General features: G+C 47.9%; 1 protein-coding gene across 1 annotated transcript in view; it reads right to left on the bottom strand.

The window, feature by feature from the left end:
- palld (palladin, cytoskeletal associated protein) overlaps positions 1–16,823 on the bottom strand; it is a 291,644-nt gene that overhangs the window by 222,338 nt on the left and 52,483 nt on the right. The window contains exon 2 of the mRNA XM_080189490.1: positions 15,492–15,667. The gene's annotated coding sequence lies outside the window, so the exon portion shown is untranslated. The remainder of the gene's footprint in view (positions 1–15,491; positions 15,668–16,823) is intronic.

Genomic DNA, 16,823 nt, shown 5'->3' on the forward strand with positions numbered 1-16,823 from the left:
GATCATGATTGACCTTTGGCTGAATCTCCATTTTCCCACCCATTCCCTAAATCTGGAAATTCCCCAAGATACCAAAACTCTGCCTGTCCCAACCTTGAACGTATTCAATGATGAAGCATCCACAACCCTCTGGAGTAGAGAATTCTGAAGATCCGCAAACCCTTTGAATGAAAAAGTTTCTCTTCACCTCAGCCCTAAATAGTGGCCCCTTTCTCCTGAGACTGAGCGCCCGTGTTTTAGATTGCCCGGGCAGGGGGAGCAACCTCTCAGTGTTGACTCTGTCGAGGTCTCTTCAGGATCTGGTTTCTGTGCTGAATCTCTGGAGAACAGACTTGTGTTCGTGACCTTTTGTTTCAGAAAGCGATGATAAGCTCAAACCAGCTGATGCATTATTTGCCAGAAATGTTTATATTTTCTTTCAACTTCGCAACAGGGAGGGGGGATGTGGGTATGCTGGGGGTGGGGGTGGGGGGGGGGGGGTGGACATTTTTCTCTCTTTAACTAATCAGTTAGAGGTGAGAGTGTCCCTACCTCATTGTGTCTGTTTAAAGTAAAGGTTATTCATTAGTAAGGCTTATATTAATGAAGTTAGTGAAATTCTCCGAGTCACTCCAGCACCTGTTCAGGTCAATGCATCTAACCAGCACACCTTTCAGAACGTGGGAGGAAACTGGAGCACCCGGAGGAAACCCACGCAGACACAGGGAGAATGTGCAAACTCCACACAGACAGTGACCCAAGCCAGGAATCGAACCCAGGTCCCTGGCACTGTGAGGCAGCAATGCTAACCGCTGTGCTGCTGCCCTGGCTCATCAGTTAAGGTCCTTTCTCAGATAAGGACACCAAAACTGCACACGCTACTCCAGGTATGGCCTCACTAATGTCCTATACAATTGCAGCAAAACATCCCTATCCCTATACTCAAACCCTCTCGCTATGAAGGCCAACGTACCATTTGCCTTCTTTACTGCCTGCTGTATCTGTGCACTTACTTTCAGCGACTGAATTTTTTTTTTAGAAGAATAAGAGAGGATCTCATAGAAACATATAAAATCCTGATCCGACTGGACAGACTAAATGTGGGAAGAATGTCCAGAAGTCCAGAACTAGGGGCGATGAGGGAGAACTTCTTCACTCAGAGTATAGGGGGGGGGGCAACATGACGGCACAATGGTCAGCGCTGCTACCTCACAGTGCCACAGACCCAATTCAATTCCCGGCATGAATCACTGTCTGGGTGCACGTTCTCCCCGTGTCTGCGTGGGTTTCCTTCGGGTGCTCTGGTTTCCTCCCACCGTCCAAAAACATGCCGGTTAAGTTGATTGGTCATGATAAGTTAACTCTATATTAGGGGGGTTAGCAGGGTAAATAGGAGGGGTTATGGGAATAGGGATTGTGCTTGCTGCAGACTCAGTGGGCTGAATGGCCTCTTCCTGCGCTGTAGAGATTCTGTGATTAGTAGAGCATTAAGAAAGGTGTTAAATTGCAGACTAAGCTGTTTGCAGTGAGTTTAGCATGCAAACACAGCAGGCATTTAAAAAAAGAACAGAGAAGCTAAGGGTGAGATTTTCTTTGCGCACAGCTAAGGTGGGGCAGTGTAAATGGAAAGCAGATTCAGAGTATTTGTAACTCATCACTCTCTTCATTACTGTCACTCATCACTATCTATTCACACCCTGGCTTTGCTGGCCAATTTTCACATCAGTAACAGTGCGTGTGTCAGTAAGGTGCCATTATTTTCCCAGTAATTTCCATTCCAATGTACAACAAAGATAGAATTACCATTGGTAGGGCTGCTTACATCACCCAGGAGCAAAAACTTTCACTGCATCTGAGGCGTTCAGCTGTCAGGCAATGGTGTAAGCAGGGCAAGTCGCATGTTTGATTTCAGGAGGCTGCAACCCCATGGGGTGGCACGCTGGCGCGGTGGTTAGCACTGCTGCCTCACAGCGCCAGGGGACCCGGGCTCGATTCCCGGCTTGGGGCACTGTCTGTGTGGAGTCTGCATGTTCTCCCCATGTCTGCGTGGGTTTCCTCTGGGTGCTCTGGTTTCCTCTCACATTCTGAAAGGTATGCTGGTTAGGTGGATCGGCTTGTGCTAAATTCTCCCTCAGTGTACCCGAACAGGTGCCGGAGTGTGGTGACTAGGGGGTTTTCACAGTAGCTTCATTGTAGTGTTAATGTAAGCCTACTTGTGATACTAATAAATAAACATTATTTATTAGTTTATCCCATGTCCATGGGACATGGACTTGTGATACTAGTAAATAAACATTAGTACATGGGACTTAATAGGATTGAGGGTGATAGGTAAGCCTAGTAGGTTGGGATATGATCGGCGCAACTTGTGGGCCGAAGGGCCTGTTTGTGCTGTAGTTTTTCTATGTTCTAAACTTAAAAGAAACTAGATTTTTTTTAGTTTTTTTTGGTAAACTGAAGCAAAAAGCTTAGCTACCTCTCAGAATCAAGGATTCTTCTACCCTGACTCAACGGGTTCTGAGATGACTGATAGGATAGCGTGGCCCCTTTAAGGGGATGTTCTCTGAGGGTCACGTGGTCAGGCTGGACCCTACGGAGTGTGAGGAATGTGAGGGCGCGTATCCAGGGTTGGGAAGGATTGGCAGATGGAGCTAGGGAGGGGTAGTGTAAAGTCACATCATTATTCTGTTAATTGTTACTTTGGCAATAAAACTCTTTGAGTTCTGAAGCCTCATCGAGTCTCCCTTGATTCATTCCAGCTGGTCAGTCCATTGCCTCTGCCTCGTGTGAGGCAGCTGAGGCCCAAAGGCTCGGGTAGGTGGGTTGTTTGGGAGGTCTGTGCATGTTCTCCGACCCCAAGACTTTGCCTCCAGCTGGTAGGCGCTCCTTGGAGCCCTGGTCAATGCCAAAGTCCATCATAACAAGCATTGACAAAGAGGTCCTTGACCTCGCCATCAGGAAACACTCTGAGAGGTTTGATGACAATTACCAAGAAGTGGAGGATCTTGATGAGCAAAGACACAAAGATTTTGGAAACTTCACCACACCGCAGGAGAAGGGCAGCTGTCCTGGGGCAACATGGACGTACAGTGGTTAGCACTGCTGCCTCACAGCGCCAGGGACACGGGTTCGATTCCCGGCATGGGTCACTGTCTGTGCAGAGTCTGCACATTCTCCCTGTGTCTGCATGGGTTTCCTCCAGGTGGTCCAGTTTCCTCCCACACTCAAAAGTTAGGTGGACTGGCCATGCTAAATTGCCCCTTAGTGTCCCAAGACGTATAATGCGTGGGATTATGGGGACAGGGCCTGGGTGGGTTTAGGGTTGGTGAAGACTCGATGGGCCAAATGGCCTCCTTCTGCACTGTCAGATTCTATGATTCTAAAGGCAGTGGTACAGCATCAAACCCACGGCGTAAGGAACTAATGATCAGTAGAAGGAGACACACAAAGTCAGAATTGGTGGACACCAATGATAAGCACAGTTTCTTAGTGCTAGCAAGATGATAGCACTAAGTCCAAAGATGTGTGGGTTAGGTTGATTGGCCATGCTAAGAAATTGCCCCTTAAGGATGCGTAGGGATATGGGTGTAGGGCCTGGGTGGGATTGTGGTCGGTGCAGACTCGATGGGCCGAAGGGCCTCTTTCTGCACTGTAGGGCTGTATGGTTCTACCCCTCTTAGAGCCAAGCATGAAAGGGAGAGATCATCATGGACTGGGAGACAGTCAGTGAGAGGGAGAGACCGTAGCATTCACCATGGTGTAATGGAGATGGAGCAGTACAGGTCTGAAGGGCTGAATGGCCTCTGTCTGTCACTGCATTTGTACATAAACACAGAAAACAGTTGGCCATCTGTCCCAAAATATCTTCACACGACTTAACACCCTGAAAAGTACGCTGGGATGTTCTACTACACGGTCGCACAGTGGTTAGCACTTGGCTCACTGTCTGTGCAGAGTCTGCACATTCTCCCCGTGTCGGCATGGGTTTCCTCCGGGTGATCCAGTTTCCTCCCACAGTCCAAAGGTGCGCAGCTTAGCTGGATTGGCCATGCTAAATTTGCCCCTTAGTGTCCAGTGATGTTTGGACTGGGTGGATTGGCCATGGTAAATGTGTGGGGTTATGGGAGTAGGGCAGGGGGTGGTGGGACAGGGCAAAATTCTCTGAGAGCTGGTGCAGGCGTGATGGGCTGAATGGCCTCCTTCTGCGCTGTTAAGGATTCGATGCGACATTAAAGGTGTTACACACATGCAAGTTGTTGAGGGAAGCCAGTAAAGAGAAATGTAGAAAGCTTGATGATATTGCATTCCTTCCCACCTCATACAGCCAGCCTTTGATCAGTAGCAACAGGCACCGGAGGCAATGCCAGAAGCTGTGGAACCACATCTTAGCGTGAGGAGGAGCGAGGGGCTTGTCACTACGACACTGTAATTCAATCTGTCAAACATATCAAGCAAGGACCTGAGATAAATCCAAGATTGTGGGAATCACGTTGAGAGTTCAGGGGGTTGCACAACACAAATGCTAGTTGATTCACTGCAGACCTGTCTGCATAGTTGAGGGTGACATGATGACTAATGGTGCTCGATGGCTGTGTAAATACAATGTCTGCAGAGGATCCTTTAATACATATTAAAGGGAGATGACGGGAGACTGAGGCCACCCTTTGTAAAGATCGAAAGTAAGGGCTGTGGGGGAGGGGAAAGGAGGATCGTTTTACACGCCAGTGATGAAAACTACGCAGATCGGGGGTTCCCAAACTGGGGTCTGCAGACACCTGGGGGTCTGCCAAGGGGAGATGGGTCTCCAAAATAGTGTAAAGATGCTGACCTAGGAACAAAATTAGGCCACCCGGCCCATCGAGTCTGCTCCGCCATTCAATCATGGCTGATATTTTTCCCATCCCCATTCTCCTGCCTTTTCCCCATTGCCCCTGATCTCCTTATTAATCAAGAACCTATCTATCTCTGTCTTAAAGACACTCGATGACCTGGCCTCCACAGCCTTCTGAGGCAAAGTGTTACACAGATTCACCACTCTCTGGCTGAAGAAATTCCTCCTCATCTCTGTTTTAAAGGATTGTCCCTTGAGTCTGAGGTTGGGTCCTCTGGTTCTAGTTTTTCTTACTAGTGGAAACTTCCTCTCTGCATAAACTGTATCCAGGGCAAAGAACAAAGAACAGTACAGCACGGGAACAGGCCCTTCAGCCCACCGATCACGTTGTCCCATCCAGACCTGTATCCCTCTATTCCCTGCTTGTTCATGTATCATTGAGTTTACAGCATGGAAATAGCTCCTTTGGCCCAACTTGTCCATGCTACCCAATTTTTACCACTAAGCTAGCCCCAATTGCCCGCGTTTGCCCTCTGTACCCATCTTACTCATCTAACTGCCTAAATGATTTTTAAAAGACAAAATTGTACCTGCCTCTACTACTACCTCTGGCAGCTTGTTTCAGACACTCGCCACTCGCTATGTGAAAAAATTGCTTCTCTGGATCCTTTTATATATCTCCCCTCTCACATTAAACCTGTGCCCTCTAGTTTCAAACTCCCCTTTGGGAAAAGATGTTCTCTATCTAGCTTATCCATGCCCCTTATTATCTTATAGATCTCTATATGATCACCCCTAAGCCCCCAGCAGTCCACGGAAAAATGCCCCTTTCTATCCAGTAAGTGTAAAATGTCGCTAATGTGTCTGCCTCTACCGCCTCACTGGGCAAATTTTCCCTGCACATCTCCACTGAATCTTACCCCCCCCTTACCTTGAACTTGTGCCTCCTTGTAATTGTCATTTCCATCCTGGGAAAAAGCTTCCAACTGTTCACCTTATCTGTGCCCCTCATAGTTTTATAAACTTCTATCAGGTCACCCCTCAACCTCTGTCTTCCCAGGGAGAACAATCCCAGTTTATTCAATCTCTCTTCATAGCTAATACCCTCCATTCCAGGCAACATCCTGGTAAAAGTTTTCCGTACTCTCTCCAAAGCCTCCATGTCTTTCTGGTAGTGCGGTGACCAGAATTGGACACATAAGAACATAAGAACATAAGAAATAGGAGCAGGAGTAGGCCATCTGGCCCTTCGAGCCTGCCCCGCCATTCAATAAGATCATGGCTGATCTGTCGTGGCTCAGTTCCACTTTCCCGCCCTCTCCCCATAACCCTTAATCCCCTCTCTTATCAAAAACCCATCAACCCGCTTCTTAAAAATATTTAGCGAGGCAGCCTCCACCACTTCAACGGGCAGAGAATTCCAGAGATTCACCACCCTTTGAGTGAAGAAGTTCCTCCTCAACTCCATTCTAAACCGCCCCCCCTTTATCTTGAGGCTGTGCCCCCTAGTCCTACTGTCTTTTTTGAGCGGGAAGAGTCTCTCCACCTCTATCCTATCCATCCCATTCATCATCTTATACGTCTCAATGAGATCTCCCCTCATTCTTCTAAACTCTAACGAGTACAAGCCTAGTTTATTCAGCCTCTCCTCATAGTTCAACCCCCTCAACTCCAGTATCAGCCTAGTAAACCTCCTCTGCACTCCCTCCAAGGCCAAAATATCCTTGCGCAGGTGCGGCACCCAAAACAGCACACAGTACTCCAGCTGCGGCCTCACCAATGCCCTATTCCAAATGTACAGTATTCCAAATGTGGCCGAACCAACGTTTTATACAAAAGTAACATAATTTGCCAACTTTTATACTTGATGCCCCGACCAGTGACGGCAAGATGTTTTCTTCACCACCTTTTCCACCTGTGCTGCCACTTTTAAGTATCTGTGGACCTGTACTGACAGAGCACAGAGTTGTGAGTTGGAAGTATGGTCACCATAATGACAATAGGCATGCTACCTGTCTCATGTAGGAAGGGAGCATGCGCTGACAGACCTGACAGCGTGACCCTTACATCTCCATCACAATGAGTAAATAAACATCTTGTAAAGCACTATTCAAACATTTCCACATTATTAGGATTCCATATGATTCCAGTCCAGATATTTGAGGGTTCAGGATTATTAACTTTAAAAAAATAAGGGTCCTTCAACCAAGAAGCAACTACTCCAAGGACTGCACTCAATTGCTTCCAGCCTAGCTCTCCCCGTGCACCCCGGACATTCTCTCTTCCACCTTCTTCCGTCGGGAAAAAGATACAAAAGTCTGAGGTCATGAACCAACCGACTCAAGAACAACTTCTTCCCTGCTGCTGTCAGACTTTTGAATGGACCTACCTCGCATTAAGCTGATCTTTCTCTACACCCTAGCTATGACTGTAACACTACATTCTACAGTCTCTCCTTTCCTTCTCTATGAATGGCATGCTTTGCCTGGATAGCGCTCAAGAAACAATACTTTTCACTGTATACTAATACGTGTGACAATAATAAATCAAATCAAATCAAATCAAATCAATCCCCCCAACCCATTTTCAGCTTGTAATGCCTCACTGGCATTTCTCTCTCACAAATGCACGTTTTATTTACCTCTATACTATAACAGGGCACAAGGGAAAATACTTTTCACTATATACTAATACATGTGGCAATACTAAATCAAATCAAACTCTGTACCCCATCCCCTTTCATCATTCCCCTTCCCTGTGATATACGTTAGTCAGTAGCTCACATCCTGACTCCCCAGTTCCCTTCCACCATCCAGAGTTGCAGTAAGTAGTCTCACGACACTGGGTTAAGGTCCAATAGGTTTATTTGGTAGCGCGAGCTTTCGGAGCACTGCTCCTTCATCAGGTGAGCCTGTACAATCTCACTCAGCTGATGAAGGAGCAGCGCTCCGAAAGCCCGTGCTACCAAATAAACCTGTTGGACTTTAACCTGGTGTTGTGAGACTTCTTACTGTGCCCACCCCAGTCCAACACCGGCATCTTCACATCATCATCTAGAGTTGAGCATGTTGTAGAATTTTGGATGAATACAACTCCAGTAACACTCTAGGATTTCAGCTCCCTCCAAGGGAAAGCATCCCGTTCGATTAGCACCCCAGCGCTCCCTCCACTGTTAGAATGTAACCTATGAGAATGACAGACCTGTTGTGGTGTGACCAATGATAACAAGCCATAAGGGTCAGCTGATCCAGTAACTGTGTAACGAATACAAAATGATGTGGTGGTCAGCTGACCAGCTGACTTAGCATAAATGAGAAGCTATTGGAGTGTTTGGAATGGCCCAGGGTGTGGCCTCGCGTGTTGGAGTAATGAAGTTTTTTTATTAAATAGTTTCTTTGATTTATAAGTTGGAGTAAGTTTTGTTTTATTTTATTGCCTACAAATGCAGAGTTCCTACTAGAGGGTCAATATCTACCATGGCAGCAGAACGTGCATTATATAAGCTACAGCGACTTGCCACAACTCCTTTGACAATACCATCTGGAAGGACAAGCCAGCAGATACACAGGAACACCACCACCTGCAAGTCCCCCACCAAGCCATTCACCATCCTGACTTGGAAATATATTGCTGTTCCTTCGCTGTCACTGGGTCAAAATCCTGGAATTCCCTCCCTAACAGCGCTATGGGTGTACCTACGCCCCAGGAATGGCAGTGGTTCAAGAAGGCAGCTCACCGCCACCTTCTCAAGGGCAACTGGGAGGGGTGGGCAATAAATGCTGGTCCAGCCAGCGATGCCCACATCCCGAATCAGGGTTTCAAAAAAGGCTCTCCCTCCCCTTCTCCTGGCTAATATAGAGTCCCGATAGTGCAGAACGAGTTCATTTGGCCCATGGAGCCTGCATTGACAACAGTCCCACGCAGGTGCTAGCTATCTCTATAACCCCATGTATGTACCCTGCTAATCCCCCTGACACTACGGGGCAATTTTACATGGCCAATCCACCTAACCTGCACATCTTTGGACTGTGGGAGGAAACCGCAGACACGGGGAGAATGTGCAAACTCCGTACAGAGAGTGTCCCAAGCCGGGAATCGAACCTGGGTCCCTGGCGCTGTGAGGCAGTAGTGCTAACCAGCGTGCCTACCAGTCTCCAGTGTTTATAGGGTAGTGGAAGGGTTAATGTGTAAATTGGTGAGCAGAGAGCGTACCTTTGTCTAATAAATCTTTTCTAGGAAGAAGAGTCCCTGTGTGCGATCTTACTGGCCATTCACGCCACACTCAGGTTGGAGGGAAGTTGGAGAATTTGGGACCTGGTCAGATCTCTGCTCACTGCAGCAGGATGGGAAAATCCCCCCGGCGTGAATGACTGTTACATTCTGTGCCTTCTGTCAGGCAGGAAGGAAAAGTTCATCAACTCCTTTTGTCGTTTTCTGAGCCAGAATCTGATGGTGAATGAGCCAATCCCATCAACATCAACCAGTTGCATTAATATAGCACCTGTAGCAAGGTAAAAGACACTCTGCAGGTGGTTTGTCAAGTACAATTCCTCACTGAACCAGATCAGGAGAAATGAGGGTTTTTTTATTCATTTATGGGACATGAACATCGCTGGTTGGGCAACATTTATTGCCCATCCTTCGTTGCTCTTGGAGGGCAGTTGGGATCTCTGGAGTCACATGTAGGCCAGACCGGGTAAGGACGGCAGATTTCCTTCCCTGAAGGACATTAGTGAACCAGATGGGTTTTTACAACAATCAACAATGGTTTCATAGTCGTCAGTAGATTCTTAATTACAGATTTTTTTTAACCTAAATTTAAATTCCACCATCTGCCGTGGCGGGATTCGAACCCGGGTCCCCAGAACATTAGCTGAGTTTCTGGATGAATAATTCTAGCGATGATATCACTAGGCTATCGCCTCCTATCAGGGCAGATGATCCAAAGCTTTGTCAAAGTGGGCAGTTTTAAGGAGAATCTTAGAGAAGTGAAAGGAGAGTTTGGGAAAGTGTAGGAACTGCGTAATCTAAGCACTTAATCTCTTAATACTCACAGAATGTGCTGATTTAGGCTTTGTGGATTCAAAGTGATGGGGCAGAATAAACATTGCTCTACATTAGCAGCAGAACACAACATTGTGCTGAATGCTTTAATGCGTTTGTCCCGCGGATACTTGCCTTGTCAAGAGGAAAAAGGAAGCATATGTAAGGATGAGAAGACAAGGTTCAGTTGGGTTGCTTGAGGGTTACAAGATAGCAAGGAATGATCTAAAGAAAGGGCTTAGGAGTGCTAGGAGGGGGCATGAGAAGTCCTTGGTGGGTCGGATAAAGGAAAACCCCAAGGCTTTTTACTCTTACATGAGAAATTAAAGAACGACCAGGGTGAGGTTAGGGCCTGTCAAGGATAGTAGTGGGAACTTGTGCATGGAGCCAGAAGAGATAGGTGAGGAGTTGAATGAATACTTTTCTTCAGTATTCACTAAGGAGAAGGGCCATGTTTTTGAGGATGAGAGTGAGATACAGACTGATAGGATGGAGGAGATAGATGTTCTGAGGGAAGATATATTAGCAATTTTGAAAAACCTGAGGATCGATAAGTCCCTTGGGCCTGATGGGATATATCCTAGGAATCTTTGGGAGGCAAGAGATGAGATTGTAGAGCCGTTGGCTTTAATCTTTGGGTCCTCACTGTCCACAGGGATTGTGCCAGAGGACTGGAGAGTGGCAAATGTTGTTCCTTTGTTCAAGAAAGGAAATAGGAATAACCCTGGTAGTTATAAGCCAGTGGTCGGCAAGTTAATGGAAAAGGTCCTAAGGGACATTTGGAAAGATGCAGCTTAATCCGGGATAGTCAGCACGGATTCATCAAAGGTAAGTCTTGCCTCACAAATTTGATTGAATTCTTTGAGGAGGTAACTAATTGTATAGTTGAAGGTAGAGCAGTTGATGTTGTATACATGGATTTTAGTAAGGCGTTTCGTAAAGTTGCCCATGGTAGGCTCACGAAGAAAGTAAGGAGGTGTGGAATAGAAGGAAATTTGGCCGATTGGATAAGTAACTGGCTGTCTCATAGAAGACAGAGGGCGATGGGGGAGGGAAAATTTTCAGACTGGAGGCCAGTTACCAGCGGTGTATCACAGGGATCAGTGCTGGATCCTCTGCTATTTGTGATTTTTATCAATGTCTTGGAAGAGGGGGCTGAAGGGTGAGTTAGTAAATTTGCTGATGACACCAAGACTGGTGGAGTAGTGGATGAGGTGGAGGGCTGTTGTTGGCTGCAAAGAGACATTGATCAGATGCAGAGCTGGGCTGAAAAATAGCAGATGGAGTTTAACCCTGATGAGTGCGAGGTGATTCATTTTGGTAGGACAAACTTGAATGCAGATTACAGGGTCAACAGTAGGGTTCTGAGGAATGTGGAGGAACAGAGAGATCTTGGGGTTCATATCCACAGATCTCTGAAGGTTGCCACTCAAGTGGATAGAGCCATGAAGAAGGCCTATAGTGTGTTAGTGTTTATTAACAGGGGGTTTGAGTTTAAGAGCTGTGGGGTTATGCTGCAACTATACCGGACATTGGTGAGACCACATTTGGTCACCTCACGATAAGAAGGATGTGGAAGTATTGGAGAGAGTGTAGAGGAGATTTACCAGGATGCTGCCTGGTTTGGAGGGTAGGTCTTATGAGGAAAGGTTGAGGGAGCTGGGGCTTTTCTCTTTAGAGCGGAAGAAGATGAGAGGTGACTTAATAGAAGTTTATAAGATGATGAGAGGGATTGATAGAGTGGATGTTCAGTGACTATTTCCTCGGGTGGATGTAATTGTTTCTAGGGGGCATAACTATAAGGTTCATGGTGGGAGATACAGGAGGGATGTCCGAGGTAGATTCTTCTCTCAGAGAGTGGTTGGGGTGTGGAATGGACTGCCTGCTGTGATAGTGGAGTCCGACACTTTAGGAAGTTTCAAACAGTTATTGGATAGGCATATGGAGCACTCCAGAATTATAGGGAATGGGATAGCTTGATCTTGGGATTGGACATAGCTCTGCACAACATTGAGGGCTGAAGGGCCTGCACTGTTCTATGTTCTATGTTCTCTGTGGCATCCATGATGTGGAGATGCTGGCGTTGGACTGGGGTAAACACAGTAAAAAGTCTCACAACACCAGTAACTCTCCACTCACCTGACAGAGGAGCAGCGCTCCAAAAGCTAGTGGCATTTACTATCAAATAAACCTTTTGGACTTTAACCTGGTGTTGTGAGACTTCTTACTCTATGATATCAGCAGTCATTCGAGAGCCATGTAATACGAAAACAGTATTTCCCAGACACACATCATGTCCACCACTATCAAGCTCACATGCACAGAATTACAAAGGGTTATGAATGTAGCCCAATCCATCATCTAAACCAATGTCCCATCCATCGACTCTGTCTACACTTCCTGCTGCCTCGGCAAAGCAGCCAGCATCATTAAGGACCCCACGCATCTCGGACATTCTCTCTTCCACCTTCTATTCTTTGTTTATATCCAATTCAATCCAATCAAAGTCCAGTTCAAAGTCTCAGCAAGTGAGACATTCCCGATCCAAGCTGACAAGACAGGATCACCACTTCTTATCTTGGTCTTGATCTACATGATCCAAGCTGATTGGAGTAGGAGTAGCTCCTCCTCCAAGGCTTGGTCTCATTTGCATCTTAGCTAAAAGGCCGAGATGCCACTTGAAAAAATTACTACAAATAGTGAAACCTCATGACTTCAACCAAGTGCAGGATGCTAAAACTACATTTGATCTGAGCCAAAAGGTCTACACTTCCCGCTGCCTCGGCTAAGCAGCCAGCATAATTAAGAGCCCCACACCCCCTGGACATTCTCTCTTCCACCTTCTTCCATTGGAAAAAGATACAAAAGTACCAATCGACTCAAGAACAGCTTCTTCCCTGCTGCTGTCAGACTTTTGAATGGACCTACCTCGCATTAAGTTGATCTTTGTCTACACCCTAGTGGGCCGGGGGAGGGGTGAGTTTGGCAGTTGACGGGGGAGTTGGGTGCTTAGTGGGGTGGGTGATCTGGCAGTCAGTGAGGGGGGGCAGGCGGTCAGTGGGAGGAAATTTGGAAGTCAGAAGGGGAGTTGGCTGGTCAATGGGCGGTGGGGAGGGTCAGGTGGTCACTGGGAGGGTCGGGTGGTCAGTGTGGGGGTGGGAGGGGGGAAGGATGGTCAGAAGGTGGGGAGTCCTGCGTTCAGTGGAGGGTTTGGGTGTTCGGTCGTTGGGGGGGGTTGGGTGGTTGATGTGATCACTCAGCATGAGTGAGTTTTTGTGGTCGGGGTGTGTCAGGTGGTCAGTGTGAGGGTGGCGAGGGTAATTGGGGGTGGGTCATTGTCGGGAGGGTCGGAAGGGCAGTCGAGGGGTGATTGGTAGGGTAATTGAGGGGTGTTGTCAGGGGGTGGGTGTGCAGCCAAAGGAGGAGGGGAGTCAGAAGTGTCCCATGGAGGATTGGGGTGGGTCAGTACTCCAGTCATCCAGGAGTTAGGAGTAGTTTTAAATCTTCTACCTTTACCTGGGTAACTATTGCTAAGGCAGTCAGAACAATCCAAAATTTGCAACTTCAATCAAGAGTATTGGATCAGTGGGGTAAGGCACATCATCCCCCCCTCCCCCCACCAGGGATGATCCCTGGAGGTTGGAGATCATACAAATAGAATCATTGAATTGCAGAAGGAGGCCATTCAGCCCATCAAGCCTGCATGAACAACAATCCCAACCAGGCCCTGGTGTACCCGGAGTAAGCCCACGCAGACACATAGATCATAGAACATTACAGCGCAGAACAGGCCCTTCGGCCCACGATGTTGCGCCGACCAGTTAAAAAACAATGACCCACTAACCTAAACCAATCCCTTTTCGTCCATAAACCTATCCACGGATCTCTTAAACGCCCCCAAACTAGGCGCATTTACAACCGCAGCAGGCAGGGCATTCCAATCCCTCACCACCCTCTGGGTAAAGAACCTACCCTTGACATCCGTCCTATAACTACCACCCCTTAATTTAAAGCCATGACACAGGGAGAATGTACAAACTCTGCACAGACATTGACCCAAGCCAGGAATCAAACCCAGGTCCCTGGCGCTGTGAGGCAGCAGTGCTAACCACTGTGCCGCTCCGGTCCTGCTCACTCACTCTGTCCAGTGGCATGCCAAGGATGGCATGGGAGGTCACATGATTGTGGCAAGCCATATTGCACAATGCTACTTCTCCAAACCGCACCTGCCCCTTTGACCCAGTTTGTGACCATTGGTTCTAATATCTCCTTCTGTGGCTCATTGTCAAACATTCTAACAATTTTGACAATGTTAAAATGCCTTTACAAACCCAGTCTGCAGGTGCAGCAGGTGATCAAGAAGGCGAATGGGATGCTGGCCTTTATCCCTCCCTGGCGAGGGGGATAGAATATAAAAGCAGGGAGGTCTTGCTGCAACTGTACAGGGCACTGGTGAGGCCGCAACTGGAGTACTGTGTGCAGTTTTGGTCCCCTTATTTGCGAAAGGATATATTGGCCTTGGAGGGAGTGCAGAGAAGGCTCACCAGGCTGATACCGGAGATGAGGGGGTTAGCTTATGAGAAGAGATTGAATAGACTGGGTCTGTACTTGTTAGAGTTTAGAAGGCTGAGGGGTGATCTTATAGAGACATATAAGATAATGAAGGGGATGGATAGGGTAGAGGTAGAGAGATTCTTCCCGCTTAGAAAGGAAACCAGAACTAGAGGGCACAGCCTCAAAATAAAGAGGGGGAGGGGGCGCAGTTTAGATCAGAGTTGAGGAGGAACTTCTTCACTCAAAGGGTGATGAAGCTCTGGAATTCTCTGCCCATTGAAGTGGTGGAGGCTGCCTCGCTGAATATGTTTAAGTCACGGGTAGATAGGTTTCTGATCAATAAGGGAATTAAGGGTTATGGGGAGAAAGCGGGAAAGTGGAACTGATCCACTTCAGATCAGCCGTGATCTTCTTGAATGGCGGGGCAGGCTCGAAGGGCTAGATGGCCTACTCCTGCTCCTATTTCTTATGTTCTTATATAAATGTTGCTGGTTCTGTTGCATCTTCCGCCTCGCTATCCTGTCAGCATTCCCAATCTTTCCAGGAACCAGGGATTTGCAAAGAGCAAAGGGGTGACACAGTGGCACAGTGGTTAGCACTGCTGCCTCACAGTGCCAGGGGCCCGGGTTCAATTCCCGGCTTGGGTCACTGTCTGTGTGGAGCTTGCACATTCTCCCCGTGCCTGCGTGGATTTCTCCCACAGTCCAAAGATGTGCCGGTTGGGTGCATTGGCCATGGGAAATTGCCCCTCAGTGTCCTGGGTTAGGGGGATTAGCAGGGTAAATATGTGGGGTTACGGGGATAGGGCCTGGGTGGGATTGTTGATGGTGCAGATTCAACGGGCTGAATGGCCTCCTTCTGCACTGTAGGGATTCTATGATCCAAAAATCCCGTAATCCACCAAAATAAACCAATCAACAAAGGAGAACGGCCACCTTCGGACAATTGGAGCAGAGGGGAGGGCGTGAGTGGTGGTCTTAAAGGGGTGGGCCAGGTCAAGCACCCACCCCCACTTGAGCGAGCTTCCAGCAGGCTCTAGACCACAATCCAGCAGCCGAGAGTTGAGCGAACGTCGTGCACTTACCTTCAACGTAGACCTCGGCAGATGTGGAGTCCAACCCAAAGCGGTTGGTCGCGGTGCAGGTATAGCGACCGGTGTCGTCCTCGAAAGCTTCGGCAATGGCTAACGTGTAGAGGTCGCCATCCTGGAATATCTGGACGTCTGGCGAGTTTTCCAGCTCTTTTCCCTCACAGAACCACCTGTGGAATTTAGTCAAACAGGAACGGCAAATTTATATCCGTCTCCGTGTTTCGGGATTCCCGCAGCCAATGAAGCAATTTTGAAACCAAAACAAAAACAGGGAGAGGCTGGAAAATCCCAGCCGGTCTGACAGCGTCTGCGGGGAGAGAACAGGGCCAACGTTTCGAGTCTGGCTGACCCTTCGTTTTATGCTTTTACGTTTGAAGTAAAACGTGTCTGAGTACTGACTGCACGTTGTGCAGTCTCAGCAGCTCAGGGCAAATTCAGTCGACAACTTACATGCTGCAAGTTCCAGTTTTTAAAGATCTCCAGGCTTGTACCTGCCCCTGTTCATTTGACAGAAGTCTGTAGTGTGCTCCACCGTCAGCCGCACCCTCCTGAATATTAACAATACGCACATTTTCCTTACAATAACGAGGGCTGAACAGTCACCAAAGGCAACTTAATCTGGGCGGTTCCTTCAAAAGACCTGGGAAGTAATTAAAAGGAGTGCGGTGGACTCCTATTGCACTTAGGGTGCAGGGAGAAGGAGGTGATTAGGTAATGGATTAACAAAGTGCAGCACAGAGCGATGCTGTTAGTCTAGAGTTTAAACTTTCTTTATTAGTCGCAAGCTGGCTTACATTCACGCCGTAATGAAGTTATTGTGAAAAATCCCCTAGCCGCCACACCTTGGCACCTGTTTGGGGTACACTGAGGGAGAATTTAGCACCTAACCTGTGCACCTTTGGACTGTGGGAGGAAACCGGAGCACCAGGAGGAAACCCACGCAGACACGGGGAGAACCTGCAGGCTCCGCACAGACAGCGATCCAAGCTGGGAATCGAACCCTGGTCCCTGGTGCTGTGAGGCAGCAGTGTTAACCACTGTGCCACCAAGGAATCTAATGGGTGAGACTAGAAACTGGTGCCAGTATTTCACGTCATTATTCTGCATCTTTTTATGGATGGGGGTGAATTTACTAGTTCCCCGAGAGCATTTTCAAACTCAACCCTAAACTAGAGAGGATTGACTGAGAGAGTTTTCTTCTGTCTGATATAGATAGTGTGTTCTTGGTCTACCTGCCTACAGTGTCAGAAGTTAGACCCGGGTTAGCGAGAGCACAGGTTCAGGGTGCTGCCAGTGCGTACGGTCACTGCTGGAGGACTGACATGG

This window comes from Carcharhinus amblyrhynchos, chromosome 5, assembly GCF_965287045.1.
Source record: "Carcharhinus amblyrhynchos chromosome 5, sCarAmb.v2.hapA, whole genome shotgun sequence".
Lineage (NCBI taxonomy): Eukaryota > Metazoa > Chordata > Chondrichthyes > Carcharhiniformes > Carcharhinidae > Carcharhinus > Carcharhinus amblyrhynchos.